The 16,314-nt window shown below is 40.6% G+C and overlaps 1 protein-coding gene and 1 long non-coding RNA gene across 2 annotated transcripts in view; one reads left to right on the plus strand and one right to left on the minus strand.

The window, feature by feature from the left end:
* dtnbp1b (dystrobrevin binding protein 1b) overlaps positions 1–16,314 on the plus strand; it is an 89,375-nt gene that overhangs the window by 44,013 nt on the left and 29,048 nt on the right. The gene's annotated exons all lie outside the window — the stretch shown is intronic.
* LOC117827705 lies at positions 11,564–11,941 on the minus strand. The gene is made up of 2 exons (XR_004634266.1): positions 11,839–11,941; positions 11,564–11,624 (listed from the first exon to the last, which is right to left on the minus strand). It is a non-coding gene; the product is annotated as an uncharacterized LOC117827705 (long non-coding RNA).

Consider the following 16,314-nt stretch of genomic DNA (forward strand, 5'->3'; position numbering starts at 1 on the left):
CCGTGTATTTCATCTCCTCCTCTCTATTCTTCATGTAATCATGTCTGTATGATAAACAGCAACATGTATCAGCTGTAGATTAACTTAACACGCTCTGAATCGATGTGGAAAAGTAAACAGAGATCGTAGCAGGACCGGAAGCAGGCGACCGGCTATCAGAGAGACCGCACTGCCCTCAAGCGTTTCGGAGGAGAATTGCTGCGCGACACGGACACATCGACGCAGAAGTATGTGGGGCTCTGTCCGCGTCAGCCCCTGCTGCGTAGGGGCGACGCAGAAGTATAAATCAGCCTTTAGTAGATCAGGCCCTCTATGCGTCAAATAGCCAACAACTACAAAAAAAAAAAAGATCTGTCTCAGCAGGCGAAGTTACGGCTACGTCAGTATAGTAGCATCCTGGAAGAAGGAATATTGTGCGGATATCATGAAAATACTTGCATATTTTTTCCCTCCTGGAGGTAAAGGACAAAAATCTAGTGGTGAGTTGTAATCAATATGCAGTAAGGACAACTTTATCCACTGCCAAGACAAGTAGCTCTAAGCTCACAAAGCACCTAACTAAGAACATGGTGCTGCAAATACTGGTGACCGACGTGCAGCTCACGTTAGGCAGAGAAAGAAGGAGCCACTACGTGCAAACAGCCAAGAAAAGATTTTAGATCACCGCCAGCTCCACAATCTGTAAGCCAGGACTAAACAAGCTGATTGCAAGTTATAGTGTTGAGAACATGCTTCTTATATCAATTGTTATGATGGTGGCTTTCAAAGAACCAAGTAACAGAATACCTGTGAGATGAGAGGCGGGGTACCAATAGGAAGCTCTAAAGTTACTTTCTTGGGTAACTTGTTGCTTTTATCATGAAGTAACTGAGTTAGTTAGCAAGTACTTTGTGAAAGTAGTAATTGTGAATAAATACTTGTTTTCAGTACCCTGTTCAAGCCTGATCTTATTCTTGAGTATTTACCAAAGTTCCTCATTGGAATAAAGCATGATTTTTGCTGCGTGATGTCATCATCCTTTGGTCCAGCCGGTGCACTTTTCACCCCTCCTGCAGCTCATTCTGAGGCGCAGTAACAATAACCGAAAGCCAATTAAAGAGCGTATGATATTTCCTTTGAGTTTCCAGCAGTGCGACTTGTGAAGCTGTTATCCAAATACTATTGATTGTGGCTGCTGGTGTTTGTGTCTTATTTTTACTGCACAACGGCCCCTCAGGCATTGAGGGCTGTGATGTGTCATAAAGATGAAGGCTGGGCTTGACATTATGAGGATTTGGTGTGTGTGTGTTTGTGTGTGTGTGTTCGTGTTTGTGTGTGCCCAAGCTTGAGGGTTTAATTTCTCTTCAGAGTGACTCACTCCCCTTTCTTGACTCCGAGTTATGTGTTGCTAGATTTGAGAGGTGGATTCTGAAGGACTATTTCAGTCAATATTTTTTCCTTTTCAGAGATTAAAAAAAAGAAAGCAAAAAGTCATACTGTCACTTAAATACAAGAATCTGAAACTGCACCATGCTGGAATTATTGGCACTAGCATGACCGCTGTAGCCATTTATATAAGATAAAGGTCTTTAAGGGTTTCCTTCAACTGCACTTGACATGCATTGGAAAATGGGAAAAGAAGGAGAGGGGGAGGTGTTGGTGAAGGGCATGAGAGGAGGAGATGGAGCTATAGGTAGAGCTGTGATACACTTCACAGCATCATGCTAATGAGGAGGATTATTATGTCCCCCCCCTCAGGCAGTGGAGGCAGACAGAGTGGGAGTGGGCATGAGTGTGTTACACTTCTGATGGTGTGATGTGTGTACCAAGCTGTTTGTGTGTGCATGATAATAGCAGAGAGGATATTGTTAACCTTTTAGAAGTGATTCTACCTTCTTTTGTGATTGCTCTTTGTTAAATTCTCATTATATATTTATGAAAATAGCCTTTCCTACTGGCTGTGGAGTCTCATAATCAAAGAAAGAATGAATATGCAGGTGAGGTTTAGAGGCATTAATGTGCATTGAAAGGTTAGAGGAAAACGTGTCATAGAATCATGCACAAACTTGTCATCATCTGCGTTTATTTTCTTTCCTCTTCACACAGACCCGCTCTCCCACCCTCTCTTTCAATCCCCTCCTATCTCCTCCCGTCCCCCTCCTCTTTTTTCTCAGCAGCAGCCAGTGGTATGCTCCACTTGTCTTTGCTCCTCTCTCTCTGTCTGTCTGTCTCTCTCTCTCTCTCTCTCTCTCCTCCCTCTCCTCTCTCTCTCCACTGTCAGCCTCAGCAGCCTCCACACAACCGGAGCTAGACACAGTGGTGCAGAGCAGATCCATCCATACATGCATGTGCGTGTTTACTGTGTACCGGGGTTTTTCTTCAGACTGCTCAGATATTCAAGTGTCCAGGTGGATCTGCGTGAGAATGTGCCTGTGAGCATCCCTGTAGTGTCGTTTGTATGGAGGAGCATGTGTGCTGAGTGAGAGACAGCGTGAGGATGCGTGGTGGGCAGGTGTTGTTGTGATCGGCGGAGTTTTCGGTGTACTATCGTCGTGTTGCTGCCTCTCCATCTACCCCCCTATTTGGTTATCTTGTGAGGGGTAAAAAGCGTTCTGCTGGGATGTCCACCTCGCCTGGTGCAACGGATGGGAGCCAGAGGAACTCTTGTAAGTGACTTTTTTTCTCTTCTTTGGGAGTGGTGAATTGTGTGTGATTCTGTCTGTTTGCTGTAGATTATTTTTGCAACCAGCCTTCTGTTTTCTTCCATTATAAATGGGGGTTCATTGTTTTGAAAGGCTGAGGAGGCAAAAGGAGGAGACGTTACAAAAAAAGCCTTTTCTCATTGTGAAAATAACAATGCACTCTTATGGCAACAGAAATGGGTGGTCTGTAGTGTGTGTGGCAGGAATGAGATAGTGAGTAGGAGTGTCAAGAGTTTGATTGTGTAACACTGTAACAGATAATGATAGTAAAACTAAAGGGGATCATGCATGCTTGATTGTGCATACTTGTTTACATGATGGTAAGAGAGCTGGAGTAAGTGTGTAATATGTGTGGGAACATGTGTGAGCGTGTTTACATATTCCCTAGAGCGCTTCCAGATGTCAAAGTATTGGGAAGGTGCTGTGCATCGATTGACAACAGAGCCAGCTGCATCTTTTCAGGAAGAGGAAAAGAGAAGATGACTGCTGATGTCATTCACTACTACACTGATGAATATTTTATTTTCATCCTCGAAAGACAACACAGCCTGTTTTTGCTGTAACAGATCCTAGAATTCAGTCCTTCATTTCTTTTTCATTCTTATTCTATGTTTCTGTGGAAGTGAATCACTCAGCTGCCTTTTTTTTATTTTTTTTAAGTGTTTGTCCTTCTCTTGTACGTTTGTGCTGTTTGTGTAGTTGTAACTTTCCAGGACAGAAAGCAGAGATGAGGTGTGTGATGCTACCATAGTGTGTAAGTTAGTATGTGGGTGCAGGTGTGTGGGATTGCTGTGCAGTTGTAATGTTCACGCAGCACACATTCAGAAAAGCAACAAAAGCACAGAACACACACACACGCACAAAAGTGAAGGATTGCTGAACTGTAAGTGGGTGATTGATTAGTGATGTGACTCATTTTGACTCATCTGAAAGCTCAGTGGGAACAAACACACAGAAAATGTCTCTCTCACATATGCACACACACACAATATGACACACTTACACGTTGACTGTCTTGACTGAGGCACGGATCACATCTGGGAAATTGGTTCTCCTTTTATTGCTTTCATTATTATCGCCCCATCCCCCTCTCTTCCTCTCTTCCTCTCTTCTCCCTTTCGCTCCCCGTCTTGTTATTTTCAGGATGTTATTTACTGCCCGACCTTGCATATAACTCGCCTGGAAACCTTTTTGTGTGTCTGTGTGATGTGTTAATGAACGCACACTGACACACTAGACACCTATTATGCGTTTATGACTGTTGGCCCTTTCTTTTTCAATAATCACATTGATGTGTATTTGATTATTAGGCTGACTCGTGCGAGTTTTTTGTTGTGTAACTTTCATTTCACTTGCACATGTTTGACTCTCAGCTGCTTCGCTTTGTACTTGACTTGTTTGTTCCTTGTCGGGACGCATCCGTCACATTACCTTCTTATGGAGCAGTGCTTTCAAACTGAAATATCAAGTGGCTGCAGGGTATGATTACTGATTTACTCACTGTAATGTTACATAACAAAGTGCAGCATCTGGAGGAACACGTCTGTTGTCTCGGGTAAACAATGGCTTTAAAAAAAAATGGAGATCTTAGGAGTTGATATTAATCACAAAGAAATGTTGGGTTATATTTACATTTGATTTGTTGTAAATTGTCCTTTGGTGTAAATATCAAAACAACATGCTCAAAAGAAAGCAATATTACCTTTAATAATTTATCACAAAACTAATTAAAACATCAAGGAAAACATTTAAATAAGACATTGTAGTTACATAATGCGCACTGATGCAAAAATAGAGCAAAAAGTTATGGGCTATTCATGGACTTGTGTTTAAAGTCTTTTATTTTGAAGGCAGTAATATTTTTAGAACAGACATTCAGTGGTATTTTTTAATCTGTGTTTCAGCAGCCTGACTCAGTGTTGTATTATCACAGTGTAATGCCTCTGCAGAGCTCTTTCTCTCTGTTAGTGTGTCCTCTGTAAAGGAGCAACAGCAGGCACCTGCCACAGAGATGGATGTGCTGTGTCATCACTTCTCCTGCCAAATGATGGCTTGCTTCACCTCTCCTCCTGCTCTTTTTCTACTCCCCTCTCTGCTCCTCTTTTTTTTCTGTACCCACCATGTTTTTTTTCTGCCCCCTGGTTGCTCCACACATCTGCTCTCTTCTCTGCTGGTGTCTCATCTGTTCCTTAATCTCCTCTCCACGGTTTCCCTCAGCACTCCTCCTCCCTCCTTCTCTCTCATCCTTCTACTCTTGCCGCTCCTCTCCGGTCTGGTTTATCTGGGTTCACATGAAACTTTAATTGCATGTAAATCAAAGCGCTGCAGATGTGATTAGTCTTTTGTGCTGCTTTAATGAGTGGGGTCTGGACTATTGAAATATGTTACAGTAGCTGGCTCCTGCGCTGTCCCTGATGGCTCAAGGCACAGGCGAACTCGACTTCTATTGCTGCCAGAAGAAACATATTTTTTTTCAAGAGCATAAAAGTTTTCAGGGATAAAACGAGAAATAATACTGCTGAGGGGATGGGAGAAAATTTAAATTTGCCCACTCTTGAAGGTTTCTTGGTCTTGCAGTTTTGCTCAGTGCATCAAAATCTGTATGAATATTAAGCAGAAAGCCAATTTAGAAGTGCTCATTAGAGCACTATGAGTACATACTGTATATATTTGTTTGTCTGCAAGCTAGTCAAAAAACTTGTGTAAGGGTGATATTTTCAAAATGCAAATTAGCTTGCAATCTAGTCATTTTGATGAGAAATTGCCAAGTAATTGAGTAATAGAAAAGGTGACAGCAGTTTCTGAGATGTGACATTTAGCAGGCGGCAGCACAGACCGTACTTCAGCTTTTTAAGTACAAATATTTGCTTGTGCTGAATAGTTTCAACACTTATTGTAAGTGACACTGTAACTGCCAAATGAAAATGTTTGTATCCTGTGTTGACTTTTTACCCCGTGTCTCCTGTCACTGAAAAAATGTTTTTGTGTCTCTGTGTGTTCATGGGTTCATGTGCAGCCCAATTTTAAATTAGGAGGATGCGGTTGCCTTGATAATTAGCATATTCATCTGCTGCATGTAAACAAAGACTTAAGCATTCAATTTCAAGGAGGTCACGCTTTCTTTGAAGCCACTGACGGAGGTTAAGACTTTGACTGATGCTGTTAATTGTCTTGAAGGATGGTGAGTGTAAGAGAAGAAAGAATGTGGGCTGTCAACAGATAAGTCCAAAGACGGACCACGGCCTGATCTGCACCAGACATAGTAATCACATTCCAACCTTGACTGGTTTTATCCTTTTGTGTCATTTCATCATGACATCTGTGGGTCATTAGTGTCAATATGACAATCTAGCTGAAGCATGCTCCCCCTGTTGCATAACTCATGCATGTGTGCAGAGTTTTTCATGCCTTGGCCCAAGTAAACACAATCACTTGCACACACAACTGCATGAGTTATCACTAAGTTGCCTTTCTTTTCATTTTCCTCATGTTTTTTTTTTCTTGAATGCATGAATGTCAAGCAAGTACTGGCTTTTTTACGTCCACTGTGTTGGCAGCAGTGTCCACCTGGCATAACAGGTGTTCTTTGTGAACTCCGAGCATGATGTCTCCTCTCTCAGTACTCATATTGTTTACCCAACTGTACTCCTCCAAGGGTTTCTTACACTAAGTTCATCCTTGTTCAGTAAGATAAGGAGGAGGAGCTGTCTCACAGCAAAGATGCTTTTGGGATTCAGCGTGTTCTGAAGACTGCCACAGAGGGAGACTGAAGAAGAGGAGACAAAGGGAGAGGATTGCAGAGGAGGAGAAGCAGTGAAAGGGGGGAGAGAGAGGAGAGAAGAGATGGCAGCTGGCTGGAAGGAAGAGGAGAGAGAGAAGTAAAGGAGGACACCAAATTGAGGAGATGAGATGAACAATGAGCAGGGAAAGAGGATGAGAGAGCTAAGAAAAGACAGCATAGGAAGAGGAGTGCAGCACAGGAGGTAAGGGGAAGATAACAGGTGGAGGATGAAGAAGACAGACAATGATAGTGAGTAGTGAATAATAGAAAAAGAAAATTGTTAAAGAGGGGGAATTAAAAAGGCTGAGCCAAACCAAAAAGCACATTACAGATAATGAAAGGGAATAATAAAACAGCGCAGGAGAGAAAGATGGGCCTTCACTCTATCTGGGAGTCTGCTAATTGGTGGTGGTTTGGGTGGAGGTGGTACAGAGGTTGCACAGGGATCACAAACTGCAGCAGCGAAAAAATTCTAGCCTCTAGTATCTGAGAGACAGGGTGTTTCACTTTAAAAAATTAATGACTGTGGATACTGAAAACACTCAGTCTGGCCTTCTGGAACAAGAGCTTTTGTCTTTTATTTCAGTACTTTTTGCGGTTTCATTGCTTAAGGTTTTGGCTCCATGTGTCACATTACTTTCAAGACATATTAACACAGTTAATTTAATGGGATTTGTAGTACTAAAAATTAAAGGCGACAAGGCCTTTGCTCTCAGAGCCCCCCGACTGTGGAATTGCCTGCCAGAGGAAATCAGACTTGCAGTGTCAGTACCTCATTTTATTTCACTACTCAAGACACACTTTTATCGTAAAGCTTTTATTTGGGGAATTTTTTTTAATCGTCAGTTTGCTTTTAGTGCTTCTTTGCTTTTATTGTTTTTTTATTGTTCTTGTGAAGCACTTTGTTACTTGTATCGAAAAAGTGCTATACAAATAAAGGTATTATTATTATTATTATTATTATTATTATTGTTATCATTTAAAAAAATCAGCATGTGCTATGTGGTTGTGGGTAAGTTTGCTTCATTCAAGATTCCTTTATTCTTGTTGGCTCATTTTTGTTATTGTCTTAATCACACATGACATATTTTTAGTTGTATATCATCAACCCGACAGGTTGTAACAGGGTCTGTTTTAGAGGTCGACTGATATCAGTTATTCAGGGCCGATACTGATTATGTTTTGTTCATTTGACTGACAATTGATATTTGAACTGTTATGAATTGACAGTAAAAATAAAATCTTTCTGTCAACGTTTAAAATGTGGACCTGTCAGTCAAAACAAACAGGCTACCTCATTACTAACTACAATAGATAAATATGTGCAACAGCAATAAAGGTGAGTTTTTATCTCTGAAAACTGTACACCTTTTAAAGGTTATGTATGTATTGACCAGTAGGGCTCAGATTTGTCACTTAAGTAAAAGCAACAGTTTTCTTTTGGCAAGACATCAGGTAAGACAATGTAGTGAGTGAAAACAGACCTAGAGGGGAAGACGTTTTAATTAGTTTTATGGGTCGTTGGTAAAATAAAAGGCTAAACAGTTAATCAGCCAAGTGCTAAATATCAGCCTGGCAAATAATCCGTCAACCCCTGGCTTGTTGATCCGCACACAACAAACTGAGAGTTTAATCCTGGTCTGTGCAAGGAAAATATAGTTTGTTAGACTTTAGAGTTAATTAGCTTCTCCTCAGAAAAATGTCCAGTTGTAGCCTTGAAACTGTGCATCTACAAATCAATGCAAAATGAGAACAAAGGGAAATGTTCTGCTTAAAAGGAATAAACAACAATAAAACAATTTGACCAAGCTAATTTGTATTTTACTTATAGCACCTGTGAGAAACACTTAGTTTATCTTTAATTTTACTTTTAGTGCCTGTTTCACTAGCATCAGTCCTGTAACAACTTTTATCATAGCAAACTTTAAGATAAGATAAGATAAGATAAGACATCCTTTATTCGTCCCACAACGGGGAAATTTAAGCGTTACAGCAGCAAAATAGACAGTGCAATTATTAAAAAGTTATTAGCAGTTAGAATTAAAGAGGTAAAAATAAGCATATCTTAAAACATATATACACAATGTATATACACAACTAAATAAGTGAATTTACAAATATTTCCAATACCAATGACGCAGTGAAAATGTGCACAGACTTGTAGCCTAGGTATAAACAATGTACAGAACAGAACTGGGAAGATGGGTAGAAGAGGAGGATGAACTGGATTGGGGAAATATTGCACTTGAGTCTGTTTTGGTGATGAGTCTGACCACTGCAGGAAGAAAAGACCTGCGGTATCTCTCTGTGAGACACCGCGGGTGAAGAAGTCTGTCACTGAATGAGCTACCCAGTGTTGTTATGGTCTCCTGGAGGGGGACTTTATAAAGTATCTTGGGTAAGGCCCTGTCAGCTAACTCATTGCTTGCTTACTAGCCTCAGTTAGAGAAACCAGTCAGGAACTGTTGTCAGTTCTGCCAATAAAATTGATAAATAGCTAATACAAAGTCTGCTTTTATCCTTGATTAAAACCAAAGAACCATCGATTCGAAAGAATGACATTGTAAATCCGCCAGTTGCTGTCATTTTGACAACACAGCTCATGTGCTGTGTCATGATGTAAGGCTTGACAGACAGGGCAATTGTAACTAAGGTGGGCAGGGCTTAGCAGACTGTTTTCCTTCTGATTAACACAATCAGAAGAAGGTCATAGCTGGAGTTTGAATTTCATAGCTCAGCGGGATTCGTGCTCTCTCATTACAGATGTAGATGCATTTGAAATCCTCAGTGAGATTTGTGTTGATTTTCTTCAAAATGACAAAGTCAAAGATCAACAAAGGCTACATTTACATTCAGCCATCCATCAATTTCTTTTTGTTTGTTTTTTACAGCTACCAATAAGCTGCCACTGCAAATCATGCTGAGAAATGAGCTCTGAGCTGTGTGCATAACAAAAGACTAAATACTTGGACACGTCAACAATAATAATGAGCATAATGATTGTAATTATAGGGACAATAGTGACTGGTGCATAATTATGCACACTGAATTATGACAGTTATTTTGTTTTAAGGATGTTAAGAAAGATTGAGAGGGATGTATCTACATTAAAGTCTGTCAGTTGATTTCAAACACCCCCACAAATGTGCCTTGGGGTGACGTGAAACTGGGAGAACAAGATGACAGACTGTCTGAAATTATAACGCACACAAAGATACACATACCATCCTGCATTCTCCATAAGTCGTCTATCTATTCAAGTGTAAAAATCTATTCTCTTGTCTAAAAGGAAGCCTATGTAATCAGTGTTTTCCTCTTGAATCCTGGTCACAGATGGTTTAGAAATTGCATTTTCCGTCCCTGTGTGATGTACCTCAGCAGGTGGGTTATCGCTGTTATTTTTTCTCTCCTCTCCTCTCCTCCCACTCCTCTGGGAAATGGAGAAAGAGAGGATGGAGAGAAGAAGTACCAGTGTGGCAAGACAGCCAGAGAGTTGCTCTAATTAGGTCCATGGTTGAAGAGACAGTATTTACCGCCTCAGACAGAGAGGGAGTCTGTTACATTGTTCATACTGTCAGTCCCTGGGATTTTGATGCTATTGCAAGCACATGACTTGCATTTGCGCTTCTGTTGCTTTAATTCAAGTATTTGGCTTTTTATCTTTCTGCTGTATTCGCTAAAAAGTAGATTTTCGACTTTTCTTTCACGATGGTCGTCAGTGCTTCTGTTTCTCGCTGCTCAGGCTCTAACCTTCTTTCCAAGGCTTCCTCTGCTGCCTTATATAAGGGTAAATAACTAAGGTCAGGCAGACACTGATAAACCCCTGAAGGACCTTTCATTTGTAACAGGGGTCAGGGAACCCATGTTCCCCTCCTCTCTGTCCCTGACCCCCTCTGTCTCTATTACTCTGTACTGTATTCTTCAGAAATGAAAGTGTACAACCATGTGCACATCTCTGTATCTACAGGAAATCATCACTAGGTGTGTCTGTTCTTGGGTCTTGCCCTGCAAGGTGTTTTTTCTGGTTTGTTAGGAATGAAAGGAAACTGTAGGACAGGTTGCTGAGGGGGAGGGAAAGCTTCCCTGCTGTGCGCCAGGTGACTCTTTGTGTGTGTGTGTGGCCTAAATGAGAAATCCAATGAAAGAAAACAACAGATGGATTGACAATGCAGCATCATCACTGGGCTACTAATGAGGTTTTAGATAAAGGACAACAAACTAGACAGAGGTAACACAAACATTTAGCACTAAGCTAACACGTGTTGAGTCTTTTGACCAATCAGATGTTCTGCTCTAAACTTTCCATCAAACCAGAGGCTCTGTTACAAATGAGATTCAGCATTGATCTCAAAGAGTGTGTACTGTACGGTAGAAATGTGTGAGTCTCTTGTAAGTAGTTTTATTCTGCTTGAGCACTCGAGTAGCATTTAACAGATGAGGTGTAGATTCTCCTATGGCGCATTAGGTTAGCACTGTGATGCAAACACAGAGCAAAATGAGTATTTCATGGCAATTTAATTTAGATCCATTCAGTTTTAACACATTTTATCACACTGCAATGATCTGTTATTTCTCAACGCCACACCGTTACTTCTGGATTCAGCTTTAATCACAGGCTCTGCCGGACTAAATGCAATAATATCAATCCCCCAAAAGAAGTCTGACATCAGTTTTTTTTTATGGAGGGATAAAAGTAAAGAGATGAAAATAGCTAAGTTAGATTTTGTTCAGTTTGATGTGAGGTTAGTCAAGTAAGTTGGTTTCTTTTAAGAAGACCCTTACCATGGATGCAGCTCTAGAAACGAAAGAGTAAAAGTAACCAACCATTTTTAAACCAATGAAATCTAGTCTCGTCTTTTGTGTTTCCTGTTCTATTTTGTCCTTCTTGATCCCTGTGTTTCCAGTTCAGTTTTGCTTCCTGCCCTTGTGTGTTTCCCTCCTTCTTTGATTAACCTGATTAGTTTCACCTGTGTCCTGTGCTCCACACCTGTGTTAATTATTCTATGTATACTGCCCTTGCAGTGCGTGGTCTTGTACAAAGCTAGACAGCTAGCTAACAAAAGATGAAAAAGTCCAAAGTCTTCAAATAAACACACAGGGCTTGCTTTTCCTGTCTTTACTTGAGTCTTGACTGTTGGGCCAATATCTTGTTTTTTGTAAAACTGAAACATTACAGAGAAAATGAAACACATCAGTATACAAACACTGATATATTAATATATCACACATTTACTGAACTGCGTGTAGATTTTACCAACAGAAACTGCAATATACTACATAGAACTGTTTGACTGCTTAATAAGACAACACATACTTCAAACATGACATTCTCTAAAAACTGCATGTGTTATGTGCTTATGGACACATTTTACTTACAGACAAATAATCTCCAAGGCAGAAGCGTATGATAAACACATTAGCATCAGCATAAACTGGCATAAACTCGATTCTGTCCGTCTTGGCTGTTTGTGATCTAACGGTTGACGTAGCTGTGAAGAAGACGGATAAACTGCAAAGATAGGCCGACAGAGGGCAGAGCGGTGAGAGCGCTCACTCTGTAGCTATTTCGGAAAACTAAACAAGAACGCAGAGCGCTCACTCTGACGCTGTTTTCAAAACCCAACTCAGAATAGCTTGCTTACTTCCAAGCTTTTTAATCTACTTTTATCTAACCTATTTAACTTATAACTTACTAACTTTAGAGACAGCACACTATGTACTGTATGTAGTTTCTCTGTTTCCCTTGTCCTGTGTTGGATCATTGCTACTCTTCCTTGTGATCACCGTCTTACTTTATCCTAGTGTTTGCTTATCCCAGTGTTTTCTTTTGAATTTAATTCTTGGACATTTAAGCAAGTTTAGTTTGCACCTTTTGATCTTTTATTATTAAAATATACATTTTTTCTGCACATTGGTCCTGCCTCTGTTTTTCCCATTGTGAAAGACCCCTCTGCTTGGCCTACCCAGTCTGTGTTCCTATCTGCTGTAACAACCCTCTCACTATACATCATCTCTTGTGTATTTGGCATCTTTACTAACAAACTGACTGGAAGTGATACCAGCAGATAAAGCTCTTTTAGCCTAAAGACAGCATTACTGGAATGTTTGATCCAGCCTCTCACATATGATCTCTAATTCGTGTAACAAGAAAAAGCCTCCAAACTACACCTTTTTTAAAAAGCTGCCATGAAATCAGGCCACAACAGTCACAGGAGAAAAAGAGACATCCTAATGAGTGGATAATGTTAGAGAAGTTTATTGTATACAGAAGGTATTCCTTTGATGTGGTGTTGAAAGTAGTGTACTTAAATGACGCCACAGGTAAGAACATTGCACTACCTCATATTTGTGCACTATTTGACATTTTGTAAAAAAGACTGCAGCACCCCTGCAGTCTGCTCAGATAAATATTAAAGTTTTATGATAACCTTTGCTTATATCTTGAAGTAATCTTTGTCGCATCTCATCACATTAACAAGATCTACATCAGTAATGTGTTATCCCTCATCTTCTCTTTAATACGGGCTCTGAGGTTTGAGCTGTGCCAAATTACTGTGGTAAACTGTGAAAAGTAGCCTCAGGTTTGGTGGTGATCATGTACAAGAAAGCAGCCAGAAGGGCGATATCCAGACAGAAATATTGAACCACATGATCATGATGTAGTTGTGGTACTGTAATAATGCCCCAGGGCACACTGTGTTAAGTATGCACTGTAGGGCATGTGAGGAATACAGAGGAATAGTGGAATAACAGAGAGAAGATGAGATAATATCAAAGGAGGGAGCACAGTATGGTGTAACAAATACCTAGAAGGGGCTCAGTGTGCGTGCGTGCGTGTGTGTGTGTGTGTGTGCGTGTGCGTGTGCGTGTGTGCGTGTGTGTGCATGTGCTCTTGTATTTGATGCTCTCTCATCTCTGTGCAAATGCTCTTGGTAACATTCCCTCCCCCGGCCAAGATTAGGCTTTTTTACAATTCATGCCGAGGCTGACGTGAGGGCACACTTTGAATGCAGATAAACAACGGTGTGGTGGTGGGTGGGCAACAAAAGAAAAAAAGAAGAGACAATGCGTGAGGAATAGGCAGTGACAGAGAGGAAAAAGAGGAGCACGGCAACACAAAGAGACGTGTCTGATAGCTTTTGATTTCTCTGTCAGGGTCTAACATAAACACCATTCAAATATTTAGAGGAAGACTTCAGCGCAGATAAGAAGAAGAAGCTCTCTGCCATGATAGTGAAAGTCTTCACAGTATCACTCCTTTATTGATTCACATAATTTCAGGACACCCTAACATCAGTAACTTGAAGAGTTTGGCATAAATGTTTTAAAAAAACTAAGTCCTCGGGCTGAACAAGATCTTCTTCGCTGTCATATCAAACATAGATAGATAGAGATGCGTGGTGAGCACAAAAGCTGTATCTTAATGTTTCCTTCTCTACAATCAAGGTGTACAGTAACATTTTACCGTGACAATCTTTCAAACTCAGCTAGCTTTTTGTTTTAGACTCTCACTACATGTTGAATGGTTGAATAAGGCAACATTTTATTAGTACACTTCTTGGATAGTTTAAATGTAAGACAGCAGATTTAGTCCAAGGACTCAGTTTTTTCTACATAGCGACTCAGGACTCCGAAGAGTATGCTTCATTGATGTGTCAGCCATAAGAGGGACATTGCAAACATCCTGTCAGCTTCACCTGAGGCAGTCTGTTTAATTGGAGTGTAAAAGAAAATCATCTTTATGTTCCTTGAAACATGAGGATGAACGCTTACAGCCATTCCTGCAACATGCTTAAAATTAATCCAGGATATGTTTGAAGTTTTTCCACACTGTAGGCACTCGGTTTTCATGATTATATGCTACTCAGGCCTCATCTTTGTGTGCCGACATGTTATTTACATAGTGGTCACCTTCGCTGAACTCCTCTCTGGCAGCCTCATTTGCATTCTGTCATAAATTAAATATTGTTCACCTGTTTTGCATTTTGTTTTTTGACTAACTGTTTTTTTTTTAGATAGTGAAGGTTCAAGAACTTGCATGTCACACAATGTAAAAAAAATTTTCTTAGATAAGTAGCATGTCCTCTGCAATAGTAAGTGAAGCAGGAGAAAAGGAGCAGGAGCTGTTTGCGTAAACTTCGACTTCTAATGAAGAGAATTCATCAAGGTCAAGACTAAAAGTTAGAGAACTGAACAGAATAATTCATGCTGCTGCTTCACTGACACACACACACACACACACACACACACACACACACACACACACACACACACACACACACACACACACACGCACACACGCACGCACACAAATACCCTGGTCTCTCCCTCTTGTTTAGGCGGTCACAGGGTGACAGCAGAGGGCAGCTCCCTTGGGGACATGAAGGAATTATATTTGTAGATTCATACAATAGTTCCATTATCCCTCTTGGCTGCCTCTTAACCTACATCTGAACACACATATTCATACCAACCCTTGTAGCCAGGAGCACCTGTATTGTTGTTGAGAAATGTAGGCCATTAGATTGCTATATAATGGCTAGGGTTAGAGATGGCATGGCTCAAAGAAAATGTGTCCTGACTGTAAGTGAAGAGTAACCATGAAGGATAAAAGTATAAGTGGGTAAGATAGTAAGAACTTTAAGTGGATATATTTAAACTAAAGAGTTTTTAGCTGGTAACAACTGGAACCATCTCAACTCTCAGAATTAGGGATGTGCGCATTCAGTCAACTAAATGATTAATGTTAATGTGCAGGGAGGACCTAAGGCTGATGGTGCAAGCTCTGCTAACATTAGCCACATTCCCAAACCAGTTGACATCTTTACCTGCTGACTCTATAATCCAAATGTATAGCCGTGTTAAATAAATTTTGCTCAATCTTCCTTTTTTTCCTTACATTTTTTTCTTACCTTTAGACTAGTTGGATAGCCTGAAATTTAAATTTCTGTTCAACCGACTAGCACAGTAGAAGCTTTGGAACATCCCTACTTACAACCCTGAAGTACTTCCAATCCACGTCACCACTCGCTCACCATACATCATCATGTTTTGATTCAAAGGTTTTTTATTAATGTAGAATAAATGGAGCGCCGCCTGCAAGCTAGTTCAGGCAGACAACTCGAGCTGCGCTCATTCACACTGACAGGTCATCTATCAACTGATCTCAACATCCTCATTTGGCGGTCTATTTAAGCTGCAAGTCTCCCTGTCTCTGCCTCTGCTTTGCCAGTGCTCCTGCTGTCCCGCTCAGTGCTGTGTGCCAACTTCGTACCCACCTCCTCCCCGGCATCCACCAGCGGGCTCCGAGGGGGGTTAGTCCTATCTCATTACTCCTAAATGTCTACATTAAAATAATCTACGAGGAGTAATGAGGTTTGGAGCCCATACGCAAAACACAACACTGTTTGCTGCAGTAAACTTTATCTTAAGTAAACGTGAGTTGTCTGACTGAATTACTCATGCAGCCAAAAAAAAACAACTAAAACTGAAGATTTATATTCATGGTGAAGACAAAGCATTAGCTTGCTTGTCTGTTATAAATCACATTAAACGTAACATTCCCATTGATGGTAGGCAAGGCAAAGCTCACACTGTGTTCCCTTTTGCATAAGCTTTATTTCTTATCATTTATCAGCATCCCTTAATGTAATGAGCTGCTTACAGTACTCATACATCCCGTCTAGCTCTCGTTCTAACATCATGAAAAATTTATCAAAGGAAACATGCTTGCTGGCCTGTTCTGCATGCTGTGATAACTGCTCTGTGTGTAAAAACACATGTTCAGAGCAGGGCTGATAGGATATTCATGCACAAGGGGAATCAGAACTCTTCTTATTTTTCTTCTTCTAC

This window comes from Notolabrus celidotus, chromosome 16 (genome assembly GCF_009762535.1).
Source record: "Notolabrus celidotus isolate fNotCel1 chromosome 16, fNotCel1.pri, whole genome shotgun sequence".
Taxonomy (NCBI): Eukaryota; Metazoa; Chordata; class Actinopteri; order Labriformes; family Labridae; genus Notolabrus; species Notolabrus celidotus.